Source organism: Aphelocoma coerulescens, chromosome 1, assembly GCF_041296385.1.
Source record: "Aphelocoma coerulescens isolate FSJ_1873_10779 chromosome 1, UR_Acoe_1.0, whole genome shotgun sequence".
NCBI classification, from domain to species: Eukaryota; Metazoa; Chordata; class Aves; order Passeriformes; family Corvidae; genus Aphelocoma; species Aphelocoma coerulescens.
Window position 1 is genome coordinate 98,038,880 of NC_091013.1, and position 12,241 is coordinate 98,051,120.

The following is a 12,241-nucleotide window of genomic DNA, read 5'->3' on the forward strand; positions in this document are numbered from 1 at the left end:
AGTTTCGTGCATGAGATATCTTTGGAGAAGGGAGTCCATGTTGTAACTCAAGGCCATGCCATTCCATAAATCCCTTTGAAGGGGATAAGTTTGGCCAGATTATTCAGCTCTTAATAGTGGGAATCCTGTGAGTAACAGCAGGTTAGGGAGGTCATCTACAAGGTTGCTGAGGTCTTCCTAGCAAAGCTGCATTTTGGAAACTAATCAGAAGGGTCCTGATGGCATTGTGGTGGATATTCAGAGGCAGTAGCAAAATAGAGAGGTTTTTCATATCAGTAAGACTGACAAGTCTCCTAGTTAACAGCAGGCTATGCAAAGGCCTCAGCTACTATGCAGCACAGAGAGTCACATTCCATAGCAGAAAGCTGCCAGGAGATGCCAAGTAGAAACCCAGTGTTTAACCCCAGCCAACAGCTAAGGACCACACAGCCATTCTCCCACTACCCTCTTCCCAGTGGCGAGGAGAATCAATGGAGAAAAAAAACCTAAACCTTGTAGGTTGAGATAAGAACAGATTAGTAACTGAAAACAAGAAAAATGTACTACTACTACTACTACTGCAATAGAGAGGAATAAAGCCCAGGAGAAGCTAATAATGCCCAACGCAGTTGCTCACCACTCACTGACCAATCCTAAACTATTCCAGACAACTCCACCCAGTTTGTTTACTGAGCATGGCATTCTATGATATGGAATATCCCTTTGGCCAGTTTGGAGTAGCTGTCCTGGCAATACTCCTTCACAGCTTCTTGTACACCCTCATGCTGATAGAGTGTAGGAAAGTGAAAAGTCCTTGATTTAGGGTAAGCAGTACTCAGCAATAACTAAAATATCTGTGTGTTATCAACATCATTCTCATACTGAATTAAAAACACAGCACTGCACCAGCTACTAGGAAGAAAATGAACTATCCCAGCCAAAAGCAGGACACCATCCAGAACAAGGACTGTAAGAACAGATTCAGATGGAGGTATTCAAACCCAAAAAAGCATCCCATTTGAAATGCTGATGTTAATCCACCTTTCCTTGAAGCATGGAAAGAAACAAGGAGCAAGAACTCAATAATGCTATTGATGAACTTGTCCTCTGAACTCTCAGCTCTCACCTTTACCTCATTCTCAGACAGGCTTCTAACAAATTTGGCCCTGAATGTCCTCTTTAAAGAGCGTAAAAAAGTTTCAGTAAAGTTTAACTTAAACATTGAAAGAATATCAAGGAAGTTAAACACCTGTGCAAGGTACCACTTAGCTAAGTATCCCTATATAAGTAATTTGCAGTCATTTATGGGAGGCAAGGCATCTCTTTGTCTTTTATTGCCACACTCAGATGCAATAGCTTCACACTCACCAAACTATTTCATCTGAAGAAGGGAGTGGGAGAGGTTTGGAAGTTTTTGCAGCAGCTTGTAGCGGGGACCAGGACATTTCCACATCCCAGCCTCAACTGAGATTGGCAAGTCAGAGGCTTCAGCACAAATCAGAAGAAGCTACACTGCAGAAACTGGCACAAGAAGAGCTCCAAGAGGTAGCAGGCTTTGCCTGACACGGCTCTAGCACAAGCTTGTGTACCATGGACAGAAAGAGTGGAGATGGGATACCTTCCTGTGACTTGGCAAAGATACTCTGTTGCTAAAATGTCTGCTTTTCTTCTGTAGGAAGGCCTTTGCCTGGAACTAATACCCATTATCCTAGCAGAGTTTCCTGGCTTAAGTCTACATTTCCATTTGCTTAGCAGGCCCTAAAGCACAGGGACAAATCCTGGAATGAAGTGGAAAAAATCCAGTGACTAGTGTACATCAGATTGGACTATGAATCATAGCTGGCCTGTGGTCAGCAAAAGAGAACAATTTTTTCTTCCTGAAAGCTGGAAAACTTGTCAGTGATTTCTTTGTGGGACAAAAACTAGCATTTTTTTTCTCTTTTCTTCCTCAAACAACTCCAACTGTGCTTGTCTGGGAAGTAGTGCCACTAAACTCCTACGCTGTTCACCCTCCCATCAAGAAAATCACTTAGAGCCAAAGGTGTCTGTGGTAAAACTCCAATCATGTCAATGAAAAAGCCCAAATGAACCTGCTCCATTAAATGCTTTAAAAAAGATACAGAGGAGAAAAGACAAGGAAAAAAAAAAAGAAACAAACAAACAAAAAACCCAAACCAAAAATACCCTGGCACAAAGAGCTTTATCCTAGGGGTCACAGCTGCACATTAACATTTCCACCTTAATAAAAGCCATAATCAAATCCTCAGTATTTAACACTAGTTTCCACTTGGTACAAAAGTAAAAGGAAAAAAAAAATGAAAGGAGAAGGTGAAAAGGGAAAAGCAAAAAGAAATAATATTTTCTGTATATATTCAGGAAATCTTTTCTCCAGCATATTCATGGAGATTTTTTCCTCTTCCCTGTAAGACATGATTAAGCAGTGCTGCAACATCTACTGTCAGTTTAAATTCCCTGCCTCCCAGAATGAGCACTCGTAATTAAAAGCTTAGCTCACCTTATCCCTCCAGTTTCCCAGGTGAAAAGTCAAGGCCTGCATTTAATTGCATATATGTGTGCATTTTTAAAGCCAGAGCTCTGAAGAGAGATGAAATTTGGAAGAAGTAAGGGGAACAGGCACCAAGGTATTTGACACAGTTTCAAACAGGCAAAAATGGGAAGGGAAGGAGAGAACAAAATGAGAGTGTAATTTCTCCTTCTCTTTCCCTTTAGTCCTCCTGTCGCCCATCTCCTTTTATTTAATTTTTTTTTTAAGATACCAGCTCTCATTTTACTTCTGACTTGTTCCATTACATCCCTTGGGTTCCTCAGTGGGAACAAGTGATGCATAGAGAGGTTTGTCCTATCCTCACCATAGGCTCTGTGTTTTATGACATGGTTTGGTTCATTCACTTGGCTTGGCTGTGAGGAAGACTGAATCAACTTTTGCTCATGCCCAGCATGGAAGTGTAGACTGCTACCTACATGCATCAAGTTCATCCCTAGCTGTTCTGGCTGCACAGGTGTTGTCAATCCCAGGCCCTGCTGCTTTGGCTTGAAGTCCCACGGGGGAAGCCGAGGCACCTCTGCTGGGCCAGGTGCTGCACCAGCAGGAATGCTGGACAATGTTTTAAGCCAAGGTACAATAGAATTGTAAACTCTACAGAAAAAAAAAAAAAGGCATATTCTCTGAAATGGACATGGGCACTAGACTAGAATCTTTAGAATGAAACTAGGAAGTAACACATTGAACTCCTAAGCAAACAGATTTGATTCAGAGGTTACCACGCACATCATACTCCCAGCACTTTGGACCCTCTGTACCTCATGCTGATCTTCAAAGAACAAAGACAGTGGACGAGAATCCTTCTGCATTCCTTCAAAGCCCTCTGCATTCCCCCACACCATGAGGCCACTTCTGCCCTTAGAAAGGGCTGAAGCATTCCTGAAAATTTTGCCAAGATGGCCATACACAGAACTATACAGAGCAATAATAATGTGACTGCAATGGGTAATTGAGCTTGGAAAATAGTTTGCACAAAGGAATTTCATAAGAGAGCTGGCTGGGTTGTTACAGCTCAGGGTTTACGTACTTCATCCAAGCTCCCAAGCCAAAAAAGAAGACATCTCTTGCAAAAGAATACTTCTTCCAACCTTTTCAGCCAACACCAGGGGAAAAAAAGTCTTTAATTCTATAATGCTATCAATCCAGTGCTTGACTGAGAAGTCTAATCTGATCCACACTATTAATGCCTTCCAATGAATTTGGAATGCCTTCCAAATCAACTGTAATAGCAGGACCTATTCTTAAAATGCACTCCATACACGCATCCACTTAAGAAACACTACAGCTCATATTTTTGAGCACCTCAGTATAGCAGCTTTCACCAGTTGATAGCAAAGAACACCGAGTTTGCACAGATCTGTGCTGCCAGGATGCTCCTTGGATCTCTAACAAGTACCACGGTCATGCCTCACACCATGGCTTTAACAAGCAGGAGCATGTTCACAGCTGGTGCCTGCACTTGCTGCTCCCTCCCAGGTATAACTCGTTGTTAGGCCAGGAACATAGGCCAGGTTTCTAGGCAGAGCTACCTGCCTTAGGGCAGCCTCCGGCATGGTCCAGGCTGTGTAATCCCTCACCTGTGGTTACACTCCTGAGGAGGTTTCTTCCTCTCTCTGAGGATACCTTGTGCTTTTTTATCATCCCAGAACATTCAGCCTGTTGGTCAGCTTACCAGATGCTGTATGCTGTTCTGCAGAGTGTAACTGTCTGGGCCTGAGGAAACCTCAGTGTCTTCTATCCCTTGAAATCTATGAGTAACAGGATGCTCCTCAGTTAGCAGGGATCCCTCCTCATAGGACTTCTGAACCTGTCTCCTTCCTAGGTTTCTGCTGAGGAGGAGAGTCTTGAAATAGTAACTAGCTTCCCCAGCCACTGCTTTACTCTCCCTAGGGCACCCCTTCATCCCAGCTGTAGCTGGTTACCTGAGTAGTGCTGCTACAGAAGATCTTCCTTTGATTAATCCCTGCTTCCCTACAGTTATGATTTTTAGAGTATAAGACATTACTAACCTCAGAGCTTTCTTCTTTCATCTTTTGTTGCTGGCACCCTGAGAAATCATCAGTAGCTAGAGACTAAGCCCCCTACAATGGCTCCACGTTCCTTCCTGAAGGCACTGGCAGGATGCACAAGCATGCAGCACGCACCAGTGTATCTCTGTGCTCACCTCAGTTGCTCAGAGGAGGCTGGGTTTTCTTGCACAGCTGGAGTGAACCTGTAAGAGTGCCTTGATAAAATGGACACCATAACCTAACTGAGCCAGTTTAAGAGGTTTCATTCCATCCCTCATCCACCTTCCTCGCTATTTCCATGTGACACAGTGCAAGGAAATGAAATAGTAATGAAACTGGGGATCTGGGAAAAGCCTTCTAAGCTGTGACTGTGTAGCTGTTCTGAGCACCTGTCTGTCATGGGTGCTTAGGTCTCTGCTGGGAGCTTTAGTATGCACGTTAATGGGCATCTATTCAGCCCTGTATGGTTCCTTACTTGACTTGGAAGCAATGAATCTTGATGCAACTCTATGCAGCTGAGGGTAGAGGGAGAAACAGAAGAGCAGGACTGAAACATTGAAAGTTAATTGCGGGGAAACTGCAAAGACTGATTATGGTAGGTGAGGAACTATAGCATTTACTATAAACAATATCAGCATATTTACTGTATGCAATACGCTTGTCATTAAGACTGCTCCTCACATAGTACTATATTTATAGTATTAGCTCATCTTTCTTTACATGCAGGCTGATAAAACTATTAGCATAACCATTGTATTATCACTATGTAATCACTATTAATTATTACTGCAGAACATCCTATGGGAGTACCGACATGCTATTTAATAGTTAAGCAACCAGGCACACAGCTACTGCTGCCAATATCTTACCAAGTGTGACTGCTTCACAGATCCCACCTCCTTCTGACCACTTGTTGGATGTCTCTCACCACGCTCATTCCTCACACAGCAACAGCAATTCAGAGGAAAGCCTGGAGGCTGTACTATAAATATACACACGGCACAGGCAGCCACAACCCCTACCTACTCAGGATACTCCAGCCTCTTCTACACCTCTGGTGGCTTACACTTCACACAGAGACAGACAAACAACCCCGAATGTAATTGCATTGTGTCCAGGCAGAGAAACTCTCGCTGGAGGTGGCCCCCCCATCTCATTAGGGTGGGAGCAGGTGCTAGATGAGTTAATGAGCTTCAGCTGACAGGTGGCCACTGCTGTGGTTGCAGCAATTGCCCCTTCCCTGCCGCCCCCTGCCTCAGCACAGCCCCCCCTACATCCTACATCCCAGCAGAGAGCACAGGCTGGAGGGGCAGCTGGAACACAGGGCACATTTTGGTACTTAAAATCAACCAGATGTCTAAGGAAGTATAGGGAAAGCAAGGTTAATTGCCTTGCTATTGCTGTAAAAGCCACTATGTCCTCTGCTACTTTGATGCACTCAGCTGTCTCAGACTGACAAAATGTCAGCTTCCTCTCAGATCATTCCTTACTCTTCTGTGCTGTAAACAGGGTGATTCATTTAATTTACAGATTTTTTTCCTCCTTTGCAATTAAATATCTTAATTGGAATAGTTTTTACAATGACTATGCCTTGTCTCTTCAGCAAAATAATTTCCTGACAGAGTGCAGAAAGGCAGAAGCCTTTAGGGAGTTGATAGGTCTGCAAGGAAGAACGGTGCCACTATGATGCAGCCTGGTCTCTGGAGTTTGGGGGCCACGTCTGTCCGTGCAGAGAATGAGAGACTGCAGGGAAGATAATGGGGAGATAATGAACCTCCCAAGGAAAGGTACTTTCTGATTGAAGTCCCTCGGGATAAAAACAACTCTGCAACAGAGCCAGCACCCAAGCCCTTCTTTTTTGTCCTGACAGCTGGGAGACATGCCTGGCCGCTCATTACTACTTCACTTCCAGGCAGTGCAACTTCTTCCCAGCTTCTCTGACACACTAAGCATACACAATACAGCCATTAGCATTCTTTTTCCTCACCCTGAAATCCCATTATAGCACATCTATCCCGCTTCATCCCTCCTTTGGTTCTTAAGTGTTTGCTGGATTGAGATTCAATTTCTTCTTCTTACTTTCAAAAACCTACAGCAGTTTGAGCCTGTCTGCCCTTTTCTTGACTTCACTTCCTGCCTCTTTCCTGGCCTCCTCTAGAGTGTGGGCTCATTTCCTGAGTCTGGGCTGCCAGAGCCACTCCCTTCTTCTTATACAGCTAAAGTGTATGGAAAGACTAGCATGTTTAAAAAAACCCAATACCTGGAAATTCATGATACTTGAACACCAAACTCCCAGTGACACACTGTAACCCTATAAAAATTTTCCCCCTGCACTACAACAATAGAGCCCCCAACACTCAGTAATCTTCCTGGTCCTCCCAGTGTCCTGCAATCCCAGGGCCTTTCAAGTTTGTGATTTTACCTTTCATGGCTACATATAACTGAGCACATTATCTGTTCATAAAACAGAATACCAAATGATGGGCTGCTGCTTGAGCTGAGGGAAGCCACTACAGGCAAATGGACAACGGGACTTTCTAAGCCAAGGTGATGAGTCATTTCCACCACCAGGATCTCCCTACCTCAATGCTCAAGCTAGCTTTCATAATGTCTTCCCATGAGAAAGGGCTCATCATGATCATTTAAGAGATCTAAAGAAGCCTTTATTCCATCAGTCATCCTTTCTGACAACTGAAAGTGCTACCCATCTCTCCAGCTGATGGCTGCCAGACAGACCTGCTCCCCATGGCAAGCCTTGGGTTCCTTGGGTTCCCCTGCCCCACCACACCTGAGAATGCATGTGGTGCAAGGTGGAGCTGAGAAAACAGGGCTACCTGCCCCTTGAAATGCCCCCACATCAAACAGCCATGAACACAGGGAACATCAAAACTTCTCTGCTTTTAAAGGAGTTTAGATGTCCAATATAAATTCTCTTTGATACAGGAATAAAGTGCTTCAATCCCAGTGGCACATAGCATAGGAGCCCCCAAGGCCTTCACAGCAAGTGACACTCCTGCACTATGCCGTCCTCTGCCAGTCTCCAACAGCGGAAAAATGGCTAATTTTGACCTGTTTGCCTTCCTCTGGTGAAATCAGGTCCCCTGAGGGACATACTCCTGTTCCTAAGGTGGCAGTGGGGATGGTGGCTCCTAGGTTGATCCCTCCACTGCCATGGCGACAGCCGGCAAAATAAAAGGGCTGCACGTCCCTCTGAAGTGACAGTGCTGTGTTTGTAGCACGGGGAGAGCGGCTGCTCTGCCATATGCTGTGGGGAACTGGCATCGTCACCTTCAGTTTTCGTGACCCTTCCAGGCTTTTTCAAGTAAGTTTAATTAAACATTTTTTTAATGTTTAATTGATCACATTCCACATCTGAGGAAACTTGGAAACCTCCTTTGCTCGTAACACTGTGATTGGAACTTTTCCCCAGCAAAATCCCAGGCTCCATGCTTGGTTGTTTTTGTGCTCATGTGCCCCAGTAGTAGTGAGGCTCCAGAGTGCTGGGTCCTGCGCAGGCACTTGGGGAAACAGACCCCCATAGCTACTCAGAGACTCCCATCCGAACATGCAAGACAGCAAAAGACACACAAGTGGATCTGTGTGAGCCCTGGAGGACCACACCTTCTCAACTGCCAGCATTAGAAAGGTGAGGGCCTAATGTTTACTCTGGACATGCAAACCCAAGAATGATTAATTTGCCTTTCTTGTCATCACACCCTGAACAGGATGCTCCAGAAATCCTCTGAAGAGTGTATGAGGAAGGAAAGGAACTATACCAGTGTACACCTCCTTCCTTTTCTAGGTAAAAAAACCTGGTAAGAATAGTGGGGTCAGGAGCGGCTTTGAAAAGGCACTTTCACTCCATGGTTCCTTAGTGATGAAAGGATATATCCCAAAAGGTCATATACCATGTACATTATTCACTCAGGAAGAATAACTCCTGGTGATCGCTCTGCATTCAAAGGGCTGCAGGAGTCATGGGCTGGAAGAGAGCTCCTGAAGGCAGAACTGGGAAGGGAGCGGGAGTGTCACATAGATAACTGACAGTGTATTTTACAGTCTCATTCTGCATAACTCCTGATTCCAATAGTGCAGCCCACTGGTTTAATTTTCACTTTAGCAGAATAAACTAGATTTGTTCTCACCCGCAAAGCTTGGAGGGGAATAAATGTGCCACTTATCTAAGTCATCAAAAACAAAGTGCTCTGTGGGAGCAGTGGATAACAATTAGTGAATAATCACTGAAGGGGACTACAGAGATTTAGATGGTAAATGCCAGCTATGTCCCTGAGACAGAAGACATTAAAGTGCTCCCCACTGTTTGGATGGCATGTTATCACTGAGCCTCACAGTGTTTTTGAGGAGTGGCAAATCCAGACATCAAGGCACAGGTATCACACTTGCTTATGTACCAAGAAAGAAAGGGGCAGATAAAAGGCAGAATCACAGAAACAGGAGAACCAAAGGCAACTTCAAAATGATACAGCATAAACTGCAAATGGATGGATATACTCTGGGCTTTGTTTGGCACCACCACAGAAGTCATGCTAGTTTCTACCTCTGAGCAAAATACTACTATTTTACTGACTAGGACAAGTCAGGTCAAAGGTCCTCCCCTGCTCCATGTGTACCTTCATCTGGAGTCTCAGCATCATTTTGTTGGTGCTGTTGGAGAACCCAGATTTAGTCGCTATGAAAAACTAAGGACAACAGAGCTCCTTGGATCTGCGCAGCAATGCTAGTTTGTATTATTATGTGGTGTCTTCCAGTACAAGCCACACCAGTGACCAAACATAGCTAAATTTATTCAGGGTGTTAGAGCTTCTCTCAGCTGCTTCCTTACTGTTGGGGGAAAAATGGAAACTCACTGTTCCATGACTGGATCTCCTCTTGAGGAGAACTTGTAGTGACCCTTCTTTGATGCAAAGTTTCCTCATTTTGCAATGTTCTCCATCTTTATCTTACCTCAGTTCTTCTATTTGAGTTCTTGTTTCTATTTTTTTTTTATTTTTTATTTCCCTTTTCTACTTCATCACTATGCCAGATATTCCAGCAGGAAATGATGTACCTTTTCATTTGTGACTCTCCAGTCAGTTGGATGGCGGGGAGTGATGGACTGACAGGAAGGGTTTACCAAGCTTCCTAATGATGCAGGGACTCTGTCCTTTCTCCCAGTAGTCTGCACACTCTCTGCAGCAGGGTTTTTACACAGAGGGAGTGGACCTGTTCCTTGCCTGCTGCAGCAGCGTTCCCCAATGGCTGAAGGAGGTTTCACTCATTAGTCACAAGCCCTTGAGAATTAAGCTGATCTGGACTGATGCTGGCTCTGCAACATGCCACATCATGGGCCTCTGGAACTGAGACTTGGATTGGGCAGCCAAAGCTGCCCTTGGTGTTGGCAGAGTGGCAAGGATGTAGCAGCAGCCACAAGGCAGGGAATGTTGGGAGAAGAAATTAACCCACCATGATGTAGCACTTTTGATCTTGACACACTGGCTCCTGGGAGGTGTCTGGCTTCAAGCAAGAGCTTGGACTGGACTAGAGGTCCAACAAGCAGTCCCCTCCTACCATGCTCCTGTGATTCTGCACGCAGCCATCAAACCTGCTCTTTCACAGCAGTGCCCATCCACTGCCTAAACTGGATTGCACAGATGGTCTGGATCTCTGCTACCAGCAGTTACCAGTTCCATTACCAATACCAGAAGGGCAATTGCAGCCAGCTACTTTCAACCTGGTTGTCCTATTTCTCAACAGCTCTAAAGCTGCAAGTGCATAAATTTTAGTTGCCAAAGGCACACAACTCTGGATAGATGCATGTAGGCAACATGCTGGGCTGCTGCAGTTTCATTCCTCTCAGTACTTGAGGTGGTTACAGCAATGATAGCATGGACACACATGGCCATATTATAGAAACACCTTGAGATCAGAGCTGTCATAGGTTAGCAAGCATAGTCCCGGAAGGGATATCCTTGCTAAGGGGTGCTTATAGCTTCCTCTGGGACCTGACAGAACCTATCAGCTGGCCAGTTTGAATATGGACAATTCTTTAAGCCGCTTAAAGTTGTGACCACCTCTGTGATACACACTTAAGAATAGACAAACTCCCCCCCAAGCTCTCTCTCGTTTCCAGCGCTGGGACAGGTGGCTGCAGGCCCCGTGCGGGGGCCAGCGGGCCCAGCCAGGTCCTGCTTGGGCCAGGCCGGGCTGGGCCACGGCCAGCCTGGAGCCATGGGCCTGTTCCAGCCATGGAACCCCCCCCACTGCCTTGCCGTGGGCGGCCAGAGAGGCTCGGCTCCCCCCCCTCCACTGCGGCCAAGATTCAGCAAAGCGGCCCCGCTGTCCGGCAGAGGTCAGTGACCAACAGCGATAAGCCACATTCCAGCTGCAAGGCTGAGGTTAGATTAACCCTTTTATTGCTGTGAAGAGCTGAAAACCTGAGGGAAGAGAGAGAGGAAATGCTTAAAGCTGAAAGTCTGTTGTGAAGCTATGATATATCAGAGTATCCCGTTGTAATTTCATGAAGATATGGGGGGTGGAGTGTTCAACTCGTAAGCAATAGGCAGATGCTGCCGCAGCTGTAATTTCATGAGAAGTTTGGACAGAGAGAGATGGACCAGATGAACCAGATGAGGACTTTTTGCTCCAAAGAGGAAAGGAGAAAAACCTCAATTCCTAGAGATGCTCCCAGAGATAGTCTTGAAGGTAAGAAAGACCCTTTACTCCCAGGGAAGGAGAAGGGCCTCTGTTTTTTTGTTTCTGAATGGCTCAACCTTAAAATTGTACCCCAAAAAACTTCAAGAGTGGACCCTCGAAAGCAGTTGCTGGAAAAGCTGCAAGTCGGGGGAAGGGACTCACATTGCAAGCAGAGAGACTCCTCTTCCTAAATGGACTGAACAATATTTGGAAGTGGGTGGCTGTCTCGGTGTGATACTGTTCTCATAGCACGAGCAAAAAGAGACTTCTTTTTCTAAATGGACTGAACAAGGTTATTATGGAAGTGGTAAACAGACTGAACATCTTAAGGGTTGTCTTTACATTGTCAGTGGGAGAAGGGAGGAAGGTGGGGGGAGGAGGAGAGTTCTAAAGGTGGTATAATTTTTTTTTTCTTTTCTTCTTTTAGGTCTGTTAATAAACTTCTTTATATTCATTCAAGTTGGTGCCTGCTTTGCATTTCTCCTAATTCTTATCTCACAGAAGATAAACAGTAATGAGTATTTTAGACCAAACCACTACACTAAATTGGTGTTTCTGCCCGGTTACAAACCGAACCCGCGACAAGAGCCAAGATGTGTTAGTGATCTTTCCTAACCTCAACATCTACAAATACGTGAATCCAGATAAAAAATTCCCCAAACTTAAGGGTATTTTGAAGAGTTGGTCTGGGTCCTCACATATTTGAAATGAGCAAAGTGCTGCTGTTTTCCTTGTTGAATGAGAACATCCCATTCTTGCTTCCTTAGGGTAAGAAGCTGTTCTTCTGTACCATTTCCTAGCTAGGGCTGACTGATGGAAGCCATGAGGGCTGGGATGCTGCAATTTGCAGTCTGCTAAAACCCAGAACATTTCTCAAGGGCCTGGAGACATCAGCTGTTTCTGGAATCAGTGCCTGGGGTTAAGTGCACATTTGTGGGAAAAGTGCTTTTATCTTTGGCTTCTAGTCCAGTCTTTTTCCTGGACATCTGGGCCTGTG

The 12,241-nt window shown here is 45.1% G+C and overlaps 1 protein-coding gene and 1 long non-coding RNA gene across 15 annotated transcripts in view; one reads left to right on the top strand and one right to left on the bottom strand.

Moving 5' to 3' along the window:
• Positions 1-12,241, bottom strand: part of LSAMP (limbic system associated membrane protein) — a 731,774-nt gene that overhangs the window by 372,252 nt on the left and 347,281 nt on the right. The window lies entirely within an intron of this gene.
• On the top strand, positions 5,913-7,295 carry LOC138119608 (uncharacterized). The gene is made up of 3 exons (XR_011155545.1): positions 5,913-6,061; positions 6,155-6,338; positions 7,021-7,295. It is a non-coding gene; the product is annotated as an uncharacterized lncRNA (long non-coding RNA).